The following is a 6,321-nucleotide window of genomic DNA, read 5'->3' on the forward strand; positions in this document are numbered from 1 at the left end:
TATTGAAACCCAACCCCCAATGTGATTGTATTTGGCAATGAAGCCTTTGGGAGGTGAACTGGTCATGTACGTGGAGCCCTCATTAATGGGATTAATGCCCTTCTAAGAAAAACTAGCTCTCTTTTTCTGCCATATGAAGACACAGAAAGAGGACAGCTGTCTCCGAAGCAGGCAACGGGTCCTCACCAGACACCAAATCCGAGGCTGCCTTGATCGTGGACTTCGCAGCCTCCAGAACTGTGAGAAATAAATCTTGAAGCCACCGAACTGGTGGTATTTTCGTTATAGAAGCCCAAACAGATTAAGGTGAGGAACTTTATATATTCTTTGACTTACTGAAGACCCCAAAAGCTTTTGTTTCTGTGCCTATCAATTAGAATTCGAATCTGTCAATTAGAATTGACAATCAAGTTAGAAATAATTACCAAATTAGAAATAAAAACTGAGAACCAATATATAGGTATGTATATATATATATATATATATATATATATATTCATTTAAAAATAATAAAAAGTTCATTCCATGGTACCATAAATAACATATTTTTGGAAAAATAACGATACTTTTCAAAACAAAAAAAAATTAGTGAGAAGAGTGTCATCGTTTTCCGTTTTTACAAATCTCTAATATCTCCCTTAACGAAAACAGCTGAATCTTCATCTCAGATGCAGCGGTCTATCTATTATGATATCACACGTCTTGCAGCCTCTGGAAAACTCCACTGTACATTTGTGAGAAAATGAGAGTGAAAAATGCAAACAACTTACGACTAATAGCGTTTTATGTAATTAGAACCCAGACCACACTCTGAGAACCGCAGGCCTAGGCCAATGAATGAATAAAGGAATAAAGGAGTGAACACTTCTTCCCCCTCCACCCCCCACCCAGCCACACCGCGCAGCTCGTGGGATCGACCCCAGGCCCCCTGCTTGGGAGCATGGAGTTTTAACCACTGGACCACCAGGGAAGTCCCTTCTTTTTTGTTGATTTTTTTTGTTTTGAGTGAACAGTTTTAAGCATCCAAGTCTTCCTCCATGTGAGAAAAAATATATATGTGTCTATATATACACATATATTATGTATCTATACATATACACACACACACATATATACACATGCTTGTGGGATAACATTCAAATGATTTTACGTAATTCACACAGGGTGTTCTAAGCAATATAAGGAAAGGATTTAAAAACTAAGTCAAGGCAAGGGAAAAGCAACAAATAACATACAAGGGAATCCCCATAAGGTTAACAGCTGATCTTTCAGCTGCAGAAACTCTGCAAGCCAGAAGGGAGTGGCAGGACATATTTAAAGTGCTGAAAGGGAAAAACCTACAACCAACATTACTCTTCCCAACAAGGATCTCATTCAGATTCGATGGAGAAATTAAAACCTTTACAGACAAGCAAAAGTTAAGACAATTCAGCACTAGCAAGCCAGCTTTACAACAAATGCTAAAGGAACTTCTCTAGGCAGGAAACACAAGAGAAGGAAAAGACCTACAAAAACAAACCCAAAACAATTAAGAAAGTAGTAATAGGAACATACATATCGATAATTACCTTAAATGTAAATGGATTAAATGCTCCTACCAAAAGACATAGACTGGCTGAACGGATACAAAAACAAGAACTGTGCATATGCTGTCTACAAGAGACCCACTTCAGACCTAGGGACACAAACAGACTGAAAGTGAGGGGATGGAAAAAGATATTCCATGCAAATGGAAATCAAAAGAAAGCTGGAGTAGCAATTCTCATATCAGACAAAATAGACTTTAAAATAAAGACTATCACAACAGACAAAGAAGGACACTACATAATGATCAAGGGATCAATCCAAGAAGATATAAAAATTGTAAATATTTATGCACCCAACATAGGAGCACCTCAATACATAAGGCAAATGTTAACAGCCATAAAAGGGGAAATCGAGAGTAACACAACCATAGTAGGGGACTTTAACACCCCACTTTCACCAATGGACACATCATCCAAAATGAAAATAAATAAGGAAACACGAGCTTTAAACGATACATTAAACAAGATGGACTTAATTGATATTTATAGGACACTCCATCCAAAAACAACAGAATACACTTTCTTCTCAAGTGTTCATGGAACATTCTCCAGGATACATCATATCTTGGGTCACAAATCAAGCCTTGGTAAATTTAAGAAAATTGAAATCGTATCAAGTATCTTTTCTGACCACAACGCTATGAGACTACATATCAATTACAGGAAAAAAAACTGTAGAAAATACAAACACATGGCAGCTAAACAATATGCTACTAAATAACCAAGAAATCCAAGAGGAAATCAAAAAGCACCAGAGACAAATGACCATGAAAACAGGACGACCCAGAACCTACGGGATGCAGCAAACGCAGTTCTAAGAGGGAAGTTTATGGAGGGAGAATGACCAAATGCATGCATTTGTACGTTCTCCAACTGTCAGGAGAAAAGCTTGTTATACGTAAACTTTGGACAGTTTACAGAGGACACAGTTACAGAGGACAGTTTACAGAGGACAGTTTACAGAGGACAGTTACAGAGGACACACTCTATGCCTCCGCACACTCCATCCAGTGCAAAACTGGACGTGGAGTCTGCAGTGCTGAGTTTCGGTCCTGGCTCCCCACACTTCTTTTCTTTTTTTAAATTTTATTGGAGCATAGTTGATTTACAATGTTGTGTTAATTTCAGGTGTACAGCAAAGTGAATCAGATACATATATATATATATATATATATATATATATATATATATCTCCACTGTATCGTCAACATGAATCAGTTATACATATATCCACTCTTTGTTAGATTCTTTTTCCATATAGGTTATTACAGAATATTGAGTAGCGTTCCCTGTGCTCTACAGTAGGTCCTTGTTGGTTATCTGTCTTATGTCTAGTTGTGTGTGTATGTTCATCCCAAGCTCCTAATTTATCTGACCTCTCCACCACGTTTCCCTTTTGGTAACCATAAGTTAGTTTTCGAAATCTGTGAGTCTGTTTCTGCTTTGTAAATAAGTTTATTTATATCACTTTGGTAAAAAAATTAGATTCCAGGTGAGTGATAGCATATGAGATTTGTCTTTCTCTGTCTGACTTAACTTCACGTAGTATGACAATCTCTAGGTCCATCCATGTTGCTGCAACTGGCATTATTTCGTTCTTTTTTTATGGCTAAGTAATATTCTCCCCACACTTCTTATTAGCTGTGCCATTTTGTCCAAGGAGCTTAACCTCTCTGAGCTACATACGAAACAAGAATTTGTTGTAAGTCTTAAATTTTCTCAGAAAATGGTAAACTGTAAAACAACAAAAACTATCTATCATTATGCCCAGCCGCCACTCTTCAGCACAGAGAAGATGGTTGTTATTTGAGGTTTTCTGGTTGTCATCCTTTATAGTCATTGTTTTGGTGACTATTGAATATCTTTACTGATACAAGTTTGGGAAAAAAACCTCGAAAGCCACAACTTCACCAGGAGAGAGACCATAAAGGGTATAATGACTTCTGCCATTTGATGCTGGGCAGTCTTCCTCAACGTCTCTGAGCCTGGGTTTTCTCGTTTGTATTACAGAGATAATCCCTTCTTGGCAAAGAGAGTGGGTAGCTTCAACAAGCCAGGGCAGGTAGTGCAGAGCTGACACACAGAAGGCTCTGTGTATGAGAATTACTGCTGTCACTTACAGGGACCATGTAATCACCAACCCTCTCCTCCTGTTACCTTTCTTTTTTTTTTTTTTTTTTTTGGCCACATGTGAGGCTGTGAGGCTTGCAGAACCTTAGTTCCCTGACCAGGGGTGGAACCCACGCCCTCGGCAGTCGAGTGTGGAGTCCTAACCACTGGACCGCCGGGGCAGTCCCTCCTGTTACCTTTCACGTCAACCTGTGGGACCCTTGGTCTTAAAACTCATCTAAGAGAAAACCATTGAACACTCTGACCACCAAATGTGTGGGGTTTTCCTGACACCAACTACCAGGAGTCAGTGCAGACCCCACCGGTTAAAGGGTCAGTCCCACAAGACTGTCCCCCCCAACTTCAGATGCAGATCAAAAGTAGGTGGGTCCCCTGGTTGCCCACACTTCTGTCCAGCCTGGCTACGAATCAGAGTTTCCATGACACCCTCCTCAGGTTCAATAATTCGCTAGAACGGCTCAGAGTACTCGGGAAACAGTTTTATTTACTATCACTAGTTTATTACGGAGGATGTGACAAAGGATAAAGATGAACAGCCAGCGGTAGATAGGGCGAGGTCTGGAAGGGTCCCAAGTATAGGAGCTCTTGTCCAAGTGGAGATGGGAGCGCGCCATCCTCCCGGTACAAGGATGCCTTCCCCAACCTGGAAGCTAGGGGCTGGGGAGCTGAAAATTCCAATCCCCTAATTGCACTGTTGGTTCTTGTGGCAGCCAGCCCCCATCCTGGGGCCTGCCGAGAGCCACGTCATTAGCATAAACTCCAGTAAGGTTGAAAGGGCGTGTTACGAATAGCAAAAGATGCCCCTTTCGCCCCCATCACTCAGGAAATTCCAAGGATTTTAGGAGCTCTGTGTCAGGAACCAGGAATGAAGACCAAATATATATTTCTTATTATATCATAAAATCACATCATCGCTCTCTAGGACAACCCCCAGCATTTCTCTAATTCCAGCTCGATAACTGGAAATCCTCCAGCCTCATCTTTATCTGATGCTCTGGCCATTCCACAATGGTGTGCAGGACAGAGGACCACTGTCAAGCTGGAATTGATTAACCTGAGGGTTATCAGGGTAGATTATCCTAGGATGAGACAATTTCTAGGCCCAGACTCAAGTATACTTTGTATTGTGCAGATGCATTACTGTCCTGAGTTACAAGATTCATTTGTTTCCCAACAAATATGCATTGAGCCCCTGCTGGGCATAAAGATCCCTGAAGTCATACTTCTTCCCTCCCCAGGGGCCACATAAGCCCTCAGAGTCAGGCATTCCCACCGCTATGCTTCAGGGTAATGAGCACCTGAGTGATTGAAGTTGGCCCTGTTCCAGCGCTCTTTATATAATTCAGTGAGGTCTGGGGAAAATACAATGAAAGCCACAAATGCAAACCACATGTGTAATTTAAAATTTCCTAGTAGGGACTTCCCTGGCGGTCCAGTGGCTAAGACTCCGCACTTCCACTGCAGGGGGTGCCGGTTCTATCCCTGGTCTGGGAACTAAGATCCCAGATGCTGTGCGGCAGGGCCAAAAAAAAAATAAGTAAATAAAATTTCCTAGTAGCCACATTTTATTATTTTTATTTTATTATTATTTTTTTAAAAATTTTATTGGTGTATCATTGATGCACACTGCTGTTAGTTTCAGGTGCACAGCAAAGTGAATCAGCCAGACACATGCTCATATCCGTCCTTTTTCAGATTCTTTTCCCATATAGGTTACTACAGAATATTGAGTAGAGTTCCCTGTGCTATATGGTAGGTCCTTATTAGTTATCTATTTTATTTTTTGGCCACCGCCGCAAGGCATGTGGGATCTCAGTTCCCCCACCAGGGATTGAACCCTGGCCACAGCAGTGAGAGAAAGCACCAAATCCTAACCACTCCCTACCTATTTTATATACAGTAGCGTGTATATGTTATTCCCGATCTACTAATTTATCACTTCCCACCCCCGTTTCCCCTTTGGTAACCATGTTTGATTTCAAGATCTGTGAGTCTGTTTCTGTTTTGTAAATAAGTTCATCTGTATAATTTTTTACTAGATTCCACATATAAGTGATACGAATCATATTTGTCTCTGACTTACTTAGTATGAGCATCTCTAGGTCCATCCATGTTGCTGCAAATGGCATTATTTCATTCCTTTTTATGGCTGAGCTATATTCCATTGTATATATGTACCACATCTTCTTTATCCATTCATCTGTCGATGGACAGTTAGGTTGTTTCCGTGTCTTGGCTATCCCAAGTAGTGCTGCTAAGAACACTGGGGTCCGCGGATATGTCTTCTTTAATGTACTCTTGCAAAATGATTAATCAGATGTATTTAACTCACTCAAATGGGCAATGTTGTCATTCCTCCTTCCCGTCCCCACTTTCTCACCAGCACTGATGCTGTGACTCACTGCTGCGTTGTCCTCCATGGTGTGAGGTCCCTGCTGTTCGCTCTCCCAGTGCTGGGCCAGCCAGGGGGCCTCCAGATAACGTCACCATGACTGGCCTCAAACTGTCCCCTGGAGACCCCTGTGAGATTTTCTTGGCAACATAAATATTCCCAGGAGCAATACTCTCAGGTCAAAAGTGTATTTAACGTCTCCGTTCTCCTCTT

This window comes from Tursiops truncatus, chromosome 13 (genome assembly GCF_011762595.2).
Source record: "Tursiops truncatus isolate mTurTru1 chromosome 13, mTurTru1.mat.Y, whole genome shotgun sequence".
Lineage (NCBI taxonomy): Eukaryota > Metazoa > Chordata > Mammalia > Artiodactyla > Delphinidae > Tursiops > Tursiops truncatus.